Genomic DNA, 16095 nt, shown 5'->3' with positions numbered 1-16095 from the left:
AGAGAGATTATGCCCCCGGCTTCCATCTATTCAGCCAATGGTAATGTTATTCAGCCCCCCCCCGGGCCCTTTTTTTCCCCCCCCCAAATCCCCTTAAATTTTCCAGTCCCCATAGTAAATGTTTTATTCAAGCCCAAACGGCTTTCCCAATCTATCAAAGCCAATGGTAATGTTATTCAGCCCCCGGCTCCATCTATCAGTCCATAGTAATGTTATTCAGCCCCCGGCTCCATCTATCAGTCCAATGGTAATGTTATTCAGCCCCCGGCTCCATCTATCAGTCCATAGTAATGTTATTCAGCCCCCGGCTCCATCTATCAGTCTATGGTAATGTTATTCAGCCCCCGGCTCCATCTATCAGTCCATTGTAATGTTATTCAGCCCCCCCGGCTCCATCTATCAGTCTATGTTAATGTTATTCAGGCCGCCGGGCTCCATCTATCAGCCAATGGTAATGTTATTCAGCCCCCGGCTCCATCTATCAGTCTATGGTAATGTTATTCACCCCGGCTCCATCTATCAGTCTATGGTAACGTTATTCAGCCCCGGCTCCATCTATCAGCCAATGGTAATGTTATTCAGCCCCCGGCTCCATCTATCAGTCCATAGTAATGTTATTCAGCACCCGGCTCCATCTATCAGCCATGGTAATGTTATTCAGCCCCCGGCTCCATCTATCAGTCCATAGTAATGTTATTCAGCCCCCGGCTCCATCTATCAGTCCATAGTAATGTTATTCAGCCCCACCCGGCTCCATCTATCAGTCTATGGTAATGTTATTCAGCCCCCGGCTCCATCTATCAGTCTATGGTAATGTTATTCAGCCCCGGCTCCATCTATCAGTCATGGTAATGTTATTCAGCCCCCGGCTCCATCTATCAGCCATGTAATGTTATTCAGCCCCCGGCTCCATCTATCAGTCATAGTAATGTTATTCAGCCCCCGGCTCCATCTATCAGCCAATGGTAATGTTATTCAGCCCCCCGCTCCATCTATCAGTCCATGTATGTTATTCAGCCCCCGGCTCCATCTATCAGTCCATAGTAATGTTATTCAGCTCCCTCCCGGCTCCATCTATCAGTCCATAGTAATGTTATTCAGCCCCCGGCTCCATCTATCAGGTAATGGTAATGTTATTCAGGCCCGGCCTCCATCTATCAGCCAATGGTAATGTTATTCAGCCCCCCGGCTCCATCTATCAGTCTATGGTAATGTTATTCAGCCCCCCGCTCCATCTATCAGTCTATGGTAATGTTATTCAGCCCCCGGCTCCATCTATCAGTCTATGGTAATGTTATTCAGCCCCCGGCTCCATCTATCAGTCTATGGTAATGTTATTCAGCCCCCGGCTCCATCTATCAGTCAATGGTAATGTTATTCAGCCCCCGGCTCCATCTATCAGTCTATGGTAACGTTATTCAGCCCCCGGCTCCATCTATCAGCCAATGGTATTGTTATTCAAGCCCCCGGCTCCATCTATCAGCCAATGGTAATTTTATTCACCCCCCCGGCTCCATCTATCAGTCTATGGTAATGTTATTCAGCCCCCGGCTCCATCTATCAGCCGATGGTAATTTTATTCAGCCCCCGGCTCCATCTATCAGTCTATGGTAATGTTATTCAGCCCCCCGGCTCCATCTATCAGTTTATGGTAATGTTATTCAGCCCCCGGCTCCATCTATCAGTCTATGGTAATGTTATTCAGCCCCCGGCTCCATCTATCAGTCCATAGTAATGTTATTCAGTCCCCAGCTCCATCTATCAGCCATGGTAATGTTATTCAGCCCCCGGCTCCATCTATCAGTGCCATAGTTAATGTTATTCAGCCCCCGGCTCCATCTATCAGTCAATAGTAATGTTATTCAGCCCCACCCGGCTCCATCTATCAGTCTATGGTAATGTTATTCAGCCCCCCGGCTCCATCTATCAGTCAATAGTAATGTTATTCAGACTCCCCCGGCTCCATCTATCAGTCTATGGTAATGTTATTCAAGCCCCGGCTCCATCTATCAGTCTATGGTAATGTTATTCAGCCCCCGGCTCCATCTATCAGCCAATGGTAATGTTATTCAGCCCCCGGCTCCATCTATCAGACAATGGTAATGTTATTCAGCCCCGGCTCCATCTATCAGTCCATAGTAATGTTATTCAGCCCCCGGCTCCATCTATCAGTCAATGGTAATGTTATTCAGCCCCCCGGCTCCATCTATCAGCCAATGGTAATGTTATTCAGCCCCCGGCTCCATCTATCAGTCCTATGGTAATGTTATTCAGCCACCGGCTCCATCTATCAGTCTATGGTAATGTTATTCACCCCCCGGCTCCATCTATCAGTCAATGGTAATGTTATTAGCCCCCGGCTCCATCTATCAGCCAATGGTAATGTTATTCCACCCCCGGCTCCATCTATCAGTCTATGGTAATGTTATTCAGCCCCGGCTCCATCTATCAGTCTATGGTAATGTTATTCAGCCCCCGGCTCCATCTATCAGCCAATGGTAATGTTATTCAGCCCCGGCTCCATCTATCAGTCCATAGTAATGTTATTCAGCCCGGCTCCATCTATCAGTCTATGGTAATGTTATTCAGGCCCCCGGCTCCATCTATCAGTCTATGGTAATGTTATTCAGCCCCCGGCTCCATCTATCAGTCTATGGTAATGTTATTCAGGCCCCCGGCTCCATCTATCAGTCTATGGTAATGTTATTCAGCCCCCGCTCCATCTATCAGTCTATGGTAATGTTATTCAGCCCCCGGCTCCATCTATCAGTCTATGGTAATGTTATTCAGCCCCGGCTTCCATCTATCAGTCTATGGTAATGTTATTCAGCCCCCGGCTCCATCTATCAGTCCATAGTAATGTTATTCAGCCCCCGGCTCCATCTATCAGTCCATGGTAATGTTTATTCAGCCCCCGGCTCCATCTATCAGCCAATGGTAATGTTATTCAGCCCCCGGCTCCATCTATCAGTCCATAGTAATGTTATTCAGCCCCCGGCTCCATCTATCAGTCCATAGTAATGTTATTCAGCCCCACCCGGCTCCATCTATCAGTCTATGGTAATGTTATTCAGCCCCCGGCTCCATCTATCAGTCTATGGTAATGTTATTCAGCCCCCGCTCCATCTATCAGTCAATGGTAATGTTATTCAGCCCCGGCTCCATCTATCAGCCAATGGTAATGTTATTCAGCCCCCGGCTCCATCTATCAGTCCAATAGTAATGTTATTCAGCCCCCGGCTCCATCTATCAGCCAATGGTAATGTTATTCAGCCCCCGGCTCCATCTATCAGTCCATAGTAATGTTATTAAGCCCCCGGCTCCATCTATCAGTCCAATGGTAATGTTATTCAGCCCCCCGGCTCGCATCTATCAGTCCATAGTAATGTTATTCAGGCCCCACCCCGGCTCCATCTATCAGTCTATGGTAATGTTATTCAGCCCCGGCCCATCTATCAGCCAATGGTAATGTTATTCAGCCCCCCCGGCTCCATCTATCAGTCTATGGTAATGTTATTCAGCCCCCCCCGGCTCCATCTATCAGTCTATGGTAATGTTATTCAGCCCCCCCGGCTCCATCTATCAGTCTATGGTAATGTTATTCAGCCCCCCCGGCTCCATCTATCAGTCTATGGTAATGTTATTCAGCCCCGGCTCCATCTATCAGTCAATGGTAATGTTATTCACCCCGGCTCCATCTATCAGTCTATGGTAATGTTATTCAGCCCCCGGCTCCATCTATCAGCCAATGGTAATTTTATTCAGCCCCCGGCTCCATCTATCAGCCAATGGTAATTTTATTCAGCCCCCCCGGCTCCATCTATCAGTCTATGGTAACGTTATTCAGCCCCCGGCTCCATCTATCAGCCAATGGTAATTTTATTCAGCCCCCGGCTCCATCTATCAGTCTATGGTAATGTTATTCAGCCCCCCCGGCTCCATCTATCAGTCCATAGTAATGTTATTCAGCCCCCGGCTCCATCTATCAGCCAATGGTAATGTTATTCAGCCCCCGGCTCCATCTATCAGTCCATAGTAATGTTATTCAGCCCCCGGCTCCATCTATCAGCCAATGGTAATGTTATTCAGCCCGGCTCCATCTATCAGTCCATAGTAATGTTATTCAGCCCCCGGGCTCCATCTATCAGTCTATGGTAATGTTATTCAGCCCCCGGCTCCATCTATCAGTCCATAGTAATGTTATTCAGCCCCCCGGCTCCATCTATCAGTCTATGGTAATGTTATTCAGCCCCCCCGGCTCCATCTATCAGTCCATTGTAATGTTATTCAGCCCCCCGGCTCCATCTATCAGTCTATGTTAATGTTATTCAGCCCCCGGCTCCATCTATCAGCCAATGGTAATGTTATTCAGCCCCCGGCTCCATCTATCAGTCTATGGTAATGTTATTCAGCCCCCGGCTCCATCTATCAGTCTATGGTAACGTTATTCAGCCCCGGCCTCCATCTATCAGCCAATGGTAATGTTATTCAGCCCCCGGCTCCATCTATCAGTCCATAGTAATGTTATTCAGCCCCCGGCTCCATCTATCAGCCAATGGTAATGTTATTCAGCCCCCGGCTCCATCTATCAGTCCATAGTAATGTTATTCAGCCCCCGGCTCCATCTATCAGTCCATAGTAATGTTATTCAGCCCCACCCGGCTCCATCTATCAGTCTATGGTAATGTTATTCAGCCCCCGGCTCCATCTATCAGTCTATGGTAATGTTATTCAGCCCCCGGCTCCATCTATCAGTCAATGGTAATGTTATTCAGCCCCCGGCTCCATCTATCAGCCAATGGTAATGTTATTCAGCCCCCGGCTCCATCTATCAGTCCATAGTAATGTTATTCAGCCCCCGGCTCCATCTATCAGCCAATGGTAATGTTATTCAGCCCCCGGCTCCATCTATCAGTCCATAGTAATGTTATTCAGGCCCACGCTCCATCTATCAGCCAATGGTAATGTTATTCAGCAGCCCCCGGCTCCATCTATCAGTCCATAGTAATGTTATTGCACCCCCGGCTCCATCTATCAGTCTATGGTAATGTTATTCAGGCCCCCCGGCTCCATCTATCAGTCCATAGTAATGTTATTCAGCCCCCCGGACTCCATCTATCAGTCTATGGTAATGTTATTCAGCCCCCCGGCTCCATCTATCAGTCCATTGTAATGTTATTCAGCCCCCGGCTCCATCTATCAGTCTATGGTAATGTTATTCAGCCGCCGGCTCCATCTATCAGCCAATGGTAATGTTATTCAGCCCCCGGCTCCATCTATCAGTCTATGGTAATGTTATTCAGCCCCCGGCTCCATCTATCAGTCTATGGTAACGTTATTCAAGCCCCGGCTCCATCTATCAGCCAATGGTAATGTTATTCAGCCCCCGGCTCCATCTATCAGTCCATAGTAAGTTTATTCAAGGCCCCGGCTCCATCTATCAGCCAATGGTAATGTTATTCAGCCCCCGGCTCCATCTATCAGTCCATAGTAATGTTATTCAGCCCCCGGCTCCATCTATCAGTCCATAGTAATGTTATTCAGCCCCCCGCTCCATCTATCAGTCTATGGTAATGTTATTCAGCCCCCGGCTCCATCTATCAGTCTATGGTAATGTTATTCAGCCCCCGGCTCCATCTATCAGTCAATGGTAATGTTATTCAGCCCGGCTCCATCTATCAGCCAATGGTAATGTTATTCAGCCCCGGCTCCATCTATCAGTCCATAGTAATGTTATTCAGCCCCGGCTCCATCTATCAGCCAATGGTAATGTTATTCAGCCCCCGGCTCCATCTATCAGTCCATAGTAATGTTATTAAGCCCCCGGCTCCATCTATCAGTCCATAGTAATGTTATTCAGCCCCCCCGGCTCCATCTATCAGTCCATAGTAATGTTATTCAGCCCCACCCGGCTCCATCTATCAGTCTATGGTAATGTTATTCAGCCCCGGCTCCATCTATCAGCCAATGGTAATGTTATTCAGCCCCCCGGCTCCATCTATCAGTCTATGGTAATGTTATTCAGCCCCCCCGGCTCCATCTATCAGTCTATGGTAATGTTATTCAGCCCGCTCCGCGCTCCATCTATCAGTCTATGGTAATGTTATTCAGCCCCCGGCTCCATCTATCAGTCTATGGTAATGTTATTCAGACCCCGGCTCCATCTTTTAATCAATGGTAATGTTATTCAGCCCCCGGCTCCATCTATCAGTCTATGGTAACGTTATTCAGCCCCCGGCTCCATCTATCAGCCAATGGTAATTTTATTCAGCCCCCGGCTCCATCTATCAGCCAATGGTAATTTTATTCAGCCCCCCCGGCTCCATCTATCAGTCTATGGTAACGTTATTCAGCCCCCGGCTCCATCTATCAGCCAATGGTAATTTTATTCCGCCCCCGGCTCCATCTATCAGTCTATGGTAATGTTATTCAGCCCCCCGGCTCCATCTATCAGTTTATGGTAATGTTATTCAGCCCCCGGCTCCATCTATCAGTCTATGGTAACGTTATTCAGGCCCCGGCTCCATCTATCAGTCCATATAATGTTATTCAGCCCCCGTCCATCTATCAGCCAATGGTAATGTTATTCAGCCCCCGGCTCCATCTATCAGTCCATAGTAATGTTATTCAGCCCCCGGCTCCATCTATCAGTCAATAGTAATGTTATTCAGCCCCCCCGGCTCCATCTATCAGTCTATGGTAATGTTATTCAGCCCCCCCGGCTCCATCTATCAGTCAATAGTAATGTTATTCAGACCCCCCGGGTCCATCTATCAGTTTATGGTAATGTTATTCAGCCCCCGGCTCCATCTATCAGTCTATGGTAATGTTATTCAGCCCCCGGCTCCATCTATCAGCCAATGGTAATTTTAGTCAGCCCCCGGCTCCATCTATCAGTCTATGGTAATGTTATTCAGCCCCCGGCTCCATCTATCAGTCCATAGTAATGTTATTCAGCCCCCGGCTCCATCTATCAGTCAATGGTAATGTTATTCAGCCCCCGGCTCCATCTATCAGCCAATGGTAATGTTATTCAGCCCCCGGCTCCATCTATCAGTCTATGGTAATGTTATTCAGCCCCCAGCTCCATCTATCAGTCTATGGTAATGTTATTTAGCCCCCCCGGCTCCATCTATCAGTCAATGGTAATGTTATTTAGCCCCCCGGCTCCATGTATCAGCCAATGGTAATGTTATTCAGCCCCCGGCTCCATCTATCAGTCTATGGTAATGTTATTCAGCCCCCGGCTCCATCTATCAGTCTATGGTAATGTTATTCAGCCCCCGGCTCCATCTATCAGCCAATGGTAATGTTATTCAGCCCCCGGCTCCATCTATCAGTCCATAGTAATGTTATTCAGCCCCCGGCTCCATCTATCAGTCTATGGTAATGTTATTCAGCCCCCGGCTCCATCTATCAGTCTATGGTAACGTTATTCAGCCCCCGGCTCCATCTATCAGTCTATGGTAATGTTATTCAGCCCACCCGGCTCCATCTATCAGTCTATGGTAATGTTATTCAGCCCCCGGCTCCATCTATCCCAGGTTCCCCCCCCCCCCTCCCTTTTAAATGGTAATGTTATTCAGCCCCCGGCTCCATCTATCAGTCTATGGTAATGTTATTCAGCCCCCGGCTCCATCTATCAGTCTATGGTAATGTTATTCAGCCCCCGGCTCCATCTATCAGTCCATAGTAATGTTATTCAGCCCCCGGCTCCATCTATCAGTTCATGGTAATGTTATTCAGCCCCCGGCTCCATCTATCAGTCCATAGTAATGTTATTCAGCCCCCGGCTCCATCTATCAGTTCATGGTAATGTTATTCAGCCCCCGGCTCCATCTATCAGTTAATAGTAATGTTATTCAGCCCCCCCGGCTCCATCTATCAGTCTATGGTAATGTTATTCAGCCCCCGGCTCCATCTATCAGTTCATGGTAATGTTATTCAGCCCCCGGCTCCATCTATCAGTTCATGGTAATGTTATTCAGCCCCGGCTCCATCTATCAGTCCATAGTAATGTTATTCAGCCCCTGGCTCCATCTATCAGTCTATGGTAATGTTATTCAGCCCCCGGCTCCATCTATCAGTTTCATGGTAATGTTATTCAGCGCCCCGGCTCCATCTATCAGTTCATGGTAATGTTTATTCAGACCCCCCGGCTCCATCTATCAGTCCATAGTAATGGTATTCGCCCCGCTCCATCTATCAGTTCATGGTAATGTTATTCAGTCCCCGGCTCCATCTATCAGTTCATGGTAATGTTATTCAGCCCCCCCCGGCTCCATCTATCAGTCTATGGTAATGTTATTCAGCCCCCGGCTCCATCTATCAGTTCATGGTAATGTTATTCAGCCCCCGGCTCCATCTATCAGTTCATGGTAATGTTATTCAGCCCCCGGCTCCATCTATCAGTTCATGGTAATGTTATTAGGCCCCCCGGCTCCATCTATCAGTCTATGGTAATGTTATTCAGCCCCCGGCTCCATCTATCAGTCAATGGTAATGTTATTCAGCCCCCGGCTCCATCTATCAGTTTATGGTAATGTTATTCAGCCCGGCTCCATCTATCAGTCCATAGTAATGTTATTCAGCCCCTGGCTCCATCTATCAGTCTATGTAATTATTATTTCAAGCCCCGGCTCCATCTATCAGCCAATGGTAATGTTTATTAGCCCCCGGCTCATCTATCAGCCAATGGTAATGTTATTCAGCCCCCGGCTCCATCTATCAGTCTATGGTAAACGTTATTCAGCCCCCGGCTCCATCTATCAGTCTATGGTAGTGTTATTCAGCCCCCGGCTCCATCTATCAGTCTATGGTAATGTTATTCAGCCCCCGGCTCCATCTATCAGTCCATAGTAATGTTATTCAGTCCCCGGCTCCATCTATCAGTTCATGGTAATGTTATTCAGCCCCCCCGGCTCCATCTATCAGTCCATAGTAATGTTATTCAGCCCCCGGCTCCATCTATCAGTACATGGAAATGTTTTTATTTCACCCCCCCCTGCTCTATCTATCAGCCTGTGGGTTTGTTATTCTGCCCCGGCTCTGTCAGTGGATGATGTTATTCTGCCCCGGCTCTGTCAGTGGATGATGTTATTCTGCCCCGGCTCTGTCAGTGGATGATGTTATTCTGCCCCGGCTCTGTCAGTGGATGGTGTTATTCTGCCCCGGCTCTGTCAGTGGATGGTGTTATTCTGCCCCGGCTCTGTCAGTGGATGGTGTTATTCTGCCCCCGGCTCTGTCAGTGGATGGTGTTATTCTGCCCCGGCTCTGTCAGTGGATGGTGTTATTCTGCCCCGGCTCTGTTCAAGTGGATGGTGTTATTCTGCCCCCGGCTCATGTCAGTGGATGGTGTTATTCTGCCCCCGGCTCTGTCAGTGGATGATGTTATTCTGCCCCCGGCTCTCTCTGCCCATGGTATATATATAGTAAGGCCACACGTAAATACCAAGAGACCAGAGTGGGGGTGCAGGTACTGCGGGGAGAAGGCGGAACCCACAGACCATATATACCCCCCCCACACACACACACATATATATTAGTAGCCAGCGGGGCAGGGACTGAGTCATTAGCCGTTTCCCCCTCCCTCAGACTCTCTGTCTCGGCTGCGTCTCCCCCCCGAAGGGACTTCCCAATGTCAGTGTCTCTGGCTGGAGAATGTGGGGGTGGGCAGGTCATTTGCCGCATACAGCCCCCCCGTCAAGATTGCACCCATACATTAGGTGCCCAGAGAGGCGGGCATGGGCCCAAACCTGCTTTAACCCCTTCCCTCCCTTCCATAAAGGGCACCTGCGCTGCTGGAGTGTCTGTAGGGGGGGGGGGGTATCTGTCCCTCCATCTGCCAAAGCTTTAATGCCTCCCCCTCACAGAATGGGGTAAATTACCTCTCCATCCACCCCTCCCCCACTGCACTATGCCATCTGCCTGCTCAGCCTTCCTCCTTCTAATCTGCCCACCGCTCAGGCATTAACCCTTCCTTTGCTGGCCAAGGGCATGTAAGGAGTATCTGTGCGCTCCTAATAGCCCCACTCTTGGCACAACAGCTAGCAATCCATCCATTCTCTGCAGGAAAAACTGAGCCTGAAGCCGGGGAACCAGCCTGAATTTGATATCTAGTTACCCAGTTATCTAGTTACACGTACGCAATGCTCCGCCCCCGACTACAACTCCCATCACCCTCCCAGACACGGTTATATTGGCCCAGGTACGGGCAGCTTTATATTATATTGGCCCAGGTACGGGCAGCTTTATATTATATTGGCCCAGGTACGGGCAGCTTTATATTATATTGGCCCAGGTACGGGCAGCTTTATATTATATTGGCCCAGGTACGGGCAGCTTTATATTATATTGGCCCAGGTACGGGCAGCTTTATATTATACTGGCCCTAGGTACGGGCAGCTTTATATTTAACTGGCCCAGGTACGGGCAGCTTTATATTATATTGGCCCAGGTACGGGCAGCTTTATATTATATTGGCCCAGGTACGGGCAGCTTTATATTATACTGGCCCAGGTTACGGGCAGCTTTTATATATATTGGCCCAGGTACGGGCAGCTTTATATTATATTGGCCCAGGTACGGGCAGCTTTATATTATATTGGCCCAGGTACGGGCAGCTTTATATTATATTGGCCCAGGTACGGGCAGCTTTATATTATATTGGCCCAGGTACGGGCAGCTTTATATTATATTGGCCCAGGTACGGGCAGCTTTATATTATATGGCCCAGGTACGGGCAGCTTTATATTATATTGGCCAGGTACGGGCAGCTTTATATTATATTGGCCAGGTACGGGCAGCTTTATATTATATTGGCCAGGTACGGGCAGCTTTATATTATATTGGCCCAGGTACGGGCAGCTTTATATTATATTGGCCCAGGTACGGGCAGCTTTATATTATATTGGCCAGGTACGGGCAGCTTTATATTATATTGGCCAGGTACGGGCAGCTTTATATTTATTGGCCCAGGTTACGGGCAGCTTTATATTATATTGGCCAGGTACGGGCAGCTTTATATTATATTGGCCAGGTACGGGCAGCTTTATATTATATTGGCCAGGTACGGGCAGCTTTATATTATATAGGCCCAGGTACGGGCAGCTTTATATTATATTGGCCCAGGTACGGGCAGCTTTATATTATATTGGCCAGGTACGGGCAGCTTTATATTATATTGGCCCAGGTACGGGCAGCTTTATATTATATTGGCCAGGTACGGGCAGCTTTATTTTATTGGCCAGGTACGGGCAGCTTTATATTATATTGGCCAGGTACGGGCAGCTTTATATTATATTGGCCAGGTACGGGCAGCTTTATATTATATTGGCCAGGTACGGGCAGCTTTATATTATATAGGCCCCCGTACGGACCGATTATGAATCTCTGTTATATGCTACTGTCCCTTTGGAACACTGACAGCCCCCCAACACTGAGCCAATTGCACTGCCCCCCCCCCACGCCTGTGGGAGAATGGAGGGAAAAGGCGGGGCCTGCCCATCCAGGAAACACCCCCTTCCCCCCTCACCTCCAGGGGACAGTAGAGGAAACTGGCAGCTCTGTGTTGGGAGGAAGGAATCCCCAGCTGCTCCCTGGGAGGGAAGAGGGGTGCGGGGAGTAGATTAGGGGGAGAAAAGGCACCCAAACACCTGCTGGAGGGCAGAAGGGGTTAATATGTAGGAGTCGCTGGTACCCGGTTGCCTGTTGCCCAGAGCTCCTGCTATTGCCCCACACTTGCTCTGTTATTGCCCTTAATCCTTCCCCAGCAGGGACCAATCACATACACACAGAGCCCTGGTTGCTATGGAACCAATGGGTCCCCGTGCTGCATAGTAACGTTCCCCACCAATCTCTCACAGTCCCTGGGGGCCCCCCCTCTGGAATGGAAACTCTGTCTCCTCTCCCATAATGCCTCAGCCCCCCCCCCCCCCAGCCATCACTATGTGGGACGTCACGTGTAGGGGGCAAAGTCAGCTCCAATTGCCCCCATAGTGCAGAGCATTTACTCAGCTGCCTCCTTGGTGAGACGTTAAGGGGCCACATCTGTCACTCAGTGGGTGGGGACCAAGGCATCATGGGATTGGGGTAGGAGTCTGGGGCTATTAGGGTAGGCAGAAGGTGAGAAAGCTCCTCCTTCTGTGGGGTTACAAGCAGTAATACCCCCCAACACTTACTCTCTAGCCCAGGAAAGAACAGACAGGGGTAAGTAGAGGGGCAGGAGGGAAGAGACAGGGGTAAGTACAGGGGCAGGAGGGAAGAGACAGGGGTAAGTACAGGGGCAGGAGGGAAGAGACAGGGGTAAGTAGAGGGGCAGGAGGGAAGAGACAGGGGTAAGTACAGGGGCAGGAGGGAAGAGAACAGGGGTAAGTACAGGGGCAGGAGGGAAGAGACAGGGGTAAGTACAGGGGCAGGAGGGAAGACAGGGGTAAGTATAGGGGCAGGAGGGAAGAGACAGGGGTAAGTACAGGGGCAGGAGGGAAGAGACAGGGGGTTAAGTACAGGGGCAGGAGGGAAGAGACATGGGTAAGTACAGGGGCAGGAGGGAAGAGACAGGGGTAAGTACAGGGGCAGGAGGGAAGAGACATGGGTAAGTACAGGGGCAGGAGGGAAGAGACAGGGGTAAGTACAGGGGCAGGAGGGAAGAGACAGGGGTAAGTACAGGGGCAGGAGGGAAGAGACAGGGGTAAGTACAGGGGCAGGAGGGAAGAGACAGGGGTAAGTACAGGGGCAGGAGGGAAGAGACAGGGGTAAGTACAGGGGCAGGAGGGAAGAGACAGGGGTAAGTACAGGGGCAGGAGGGAAGAGACAGGGGTAAGTACAGGTAATAGGTGAAATACGGTGAGTATGGGGCAAAATACGAGGGGGCAGGAGGGGCTCAGTACATGGGGGAGGGGCTCAGTACATGGGGGAGGGGCTCAGTACATGGGGGAGGGGCTCAGTACATGGGGGAGGGGCTCAGTACATGGGGGAGGGGGCAGGGTGAGTGGGTGACACGGACTAACCCCAGGTGGCACCTATTTTGTCACGTGTCTCTCAGACTCCCACTTGCCGTTCGGCCCGCCCACTGGAGACAGTCCCCGCCCCATTTCCCTGACTGACACATAGGCGTGGCCAGGTCCTTAATAGGCGGTCTCTTCCGCCAGTGCTGGCCTATAAGGGAAGGTTTGAAGGCGTGGTCAACACTAACAACGCCTAAAGCCGCCTATGTCCCGCCTCTCTAGCCCTAGCCCCGCCCACAGTAGGAAGCGCAGGCGGAAGCTGGAGTCGGACTGGCAAATCGTGGGAAGCGCTGGGTGGGAGGGGACTCTCCGTGTCTGGCTCCCCAGACTGCCCACCCCTCTCCGGCTCCGCTTAGCCCCGCCCTAGCCCCGCCCCCCGCGCCGTCTGACAGAGTCGGGAACGAGCAGAGGAGACAGACACCGAGTGGCCGGGAACCGAGGCGCCGAGCGGCGGCACCGACAGGTACTGGGGGGGGAGTCTGTACCCCCGGGGCATTGGTAGGTGGGTCTGTCTGCACTGGGGTATCAGTCTGTCTGCTGGGGCAACTGCTATTGTGTGTCTTTATATGTCCATTCAGGGGGTAACTGCCCCACTGGGGTATCACTCTGTCTTTATAGAGTAACTGCCCCACTGGGGTATCACTCTGTCTTTATAGTGTATCTGCCCCACTGGGGTATATCTGTCTTTATAGTGTATCTGCCCCACTGGGGTATAAATGTCTTTATAGAGTAACTGCCCCACTGGGGTATATCTGTCTTTATAGAGTAACTGCCCCACTGGGGTATATCTGTCTTTATAGAGTACCTGCCCCACTGGGGTATATCTGTCTTTATAGTGTAACTGCCCCACTGGGGTATCAGTCTGTCTTTATAGTGTATCTGCCCCACTGGGGTATATCTGTCTTTATAGTGTATCTGCCCCACTGGGGTATAAATGTCTTTATAGAGTAACTGCCCCACTGGGGTATATCTGTCTTTATAGAGTAACTGCCCCACTGGGGTATATCTGTCTTTATAGAGTACCTGCCCCACTGGGGTATATCTGTCTTTATAGTGTAACTGCCCCACTGGGGTATATCTGTCTTTATAGTGTAACTGCCCCACTGGGGTATATCTGTCTTTATAGTGTAACTGCCCCACTGGGGTATATCTGTCTTTATAGTGTAACTGCCCCACTGGGGTATAAATGTCTTTATAGTGTAACTGCCCCACTGGGGTATATCTGTCTTTATAGTGTAACTGCCCCACTGGGGTATAAATGTCTTTATAGAGTAACTGCCCCACTGGGGTATATCTGTCTTTATAGAGTACCTGCCCCACTGGGGTATATCTGTCTTTATAGAGTAACTGCCCCACTGGGGTATATCTGTCTTTATAGTGTAACTGCCCCACTGGGGTATATCTGTCTTTATAGTGTAACTGCCCCACTGGGGTATCAGTCTGTCTTTATAGTGTAACTGCCCCACTGGGGTATATCTGTCTTTATAGTGTAACTGCCCCACTGGGGTATATTTGTCTTTATAGTGTAACTGCCCCACTGGGGTATCAGTCTGTCTGCTGGGGCAACTGCTATTGTGTGTCTTTATATGTCCATTCAGGGGGTAACTGCCCCACTGGGGTATCAGTCTGTCTTTATAGTGTATCTGCCCCACTGGGGTATAAATGTCTTTATAGAGTAACTGCCCCACTGGGGTATATCTGTCTTTATAGAGTACCTGCCCCACTGGGGTATATCTGTCTTTATAGTGTAACTGCCCCACTGGGTTATATCTGTCTTTATAGAGTAACTGCCCCACTGGGGTATATCTGTCTTTATAGTGTATCTGCCCCACTGGGGTATATCTGTCTTTATAGTGTAACTGCCCCACTGGGGTATATCTGTCTTTATAGTGTAACTGCCCCACTGGGTTATATCTGTCTTTATAGAGTAACTGCCCCACTGGGGTATATCTGTCTTTATAGAGTACCTGCCCCACTGGGGTATATCTGTCTTTATAGTGTAACTGCCCCACTGGGTTATATCTGTCTTTATAGAGTAACTGCCCCACTGGGGTATATCTGTCTTTATAGTGTATCTGCCCCACTGGGGTATATCTGTCTTTATAGTGTAACTGCCCCACTGGGGTATATCTGTCTTTATAGTGTAACTGCCCCACTGGGTTATATCTGTCTTTATAGAGTAACTGCCCCACTGGGGTATATCTGTCTTTATAGTGTAACTGCCCCACTGGGGTATATCTGTCTTTATAGTGTAACTGCCCCACTGGGGTATATCTGTCTTTATAGTGTATCTGCCCCACTGGGGTATAAATGTCTTTATAGAGTACCTGCCCCACTGGGGTATATCTGTCTTTATAGAGTAACTGCCCCACTGGGGTATCAGTCTGTCTTATAGTGTAACTGCCCCACTGGGGTATATCTGTCTTTATAGTGTAACTGCCCCACTGGGGTATATCTGTCTTTATAGAGTAACTGCCCCACTGGGGTATATCTGTCTTTATAGAGTACCTGCCCCACTGGGGTATATCTGTCTTTATAGTGTAACTGCCCCACTGGGGTATATCTGTCTTTATAGAGTACCTGCCCCACTGGGGTATATCTGTCTTTATAGAGTACCTGCCCCACTGGGGTATATCTGTCTTTATAGAGTAACTGCCCCACTGGGGTATATCTGTCTTTATAGTGTAACTGCCCCACTGGGGTATATCTGTCTTTATAGAGTAACGCCCCACTGGGTATATCTTCTTATAGAGTACCTGCCCCACTGGGGTATATCTGTCTTTATAGAGTACCTGCCCCACTGGGGTATATCTGTCTTTATAGAGTAACTGCCCCCACTGGGTATATCTGTCTTTATAGTGTAACTGCCCCACTGGGGTATATCTGTCTTTAATAGAGTAACTGCCCCACTGGGGTATATCTGTCTTTATAGAGTAACTGCCCCACTGGGGTATATCTGTCTTTATAGAGTAAACTGCCCCACTGGGGTATATCGCTGTCTTTATAGAGTACCTGCCCCACTGGGGTATATCTGTCTTTATAGTGTAACTGCCCCCACTGGGGTATATCTGTCTTTATAGAGTAACTGCCC

General features: G+C 49.4%; 2 protein-coding genes across 3 annotated transcripts in view; both read left to right on the top strand.

Annotated features, from left to right (window-relative positions):
• The window catches only part of sox18 (SRY-box 18), a gene marked incomplete at its 3' end in the record, with an annotated part of 354190 nt that overhangs the window by 200056 nt on the left and 138039 nt on the right, over positions 1-16095 (top strand).
• zbtb46 (zinc finger and BTB domain containing 46) overlaps positions 13261-16095 on the top strand; it is a 41499-nt gene continuing 38664 nt past the window's right edge. Inside the window, exon 1 of one of the 2 annotated variants that reach the window (XM_031894360.1) lies at positions 13261-13467. The gene's annotated coding sequence lies outside the window, so the exon portion shown is untranslated. The other variant, XM_031894361.1, reaches the window with a different exon arrangement.

This window comes from Xenopus tropicalis, chromosome 10, assembly GCF_000004195.4.
Source record: "Xenopus tropicalis strain Nigerian chromosome 10, UCB_Xtro_10.0, whole genome shotgun sequence".
NCBI lineage: Eukaryota > Metazoa > Chordata > Amphibia > Anura > Pipidae > Xenopus > Xenopus tropicalis.
The sequence above is the reverse complement of the archived record's forward strand: the minus strand, read 5'-3'. Positions and strand labels throughout refer to the sequence as shown.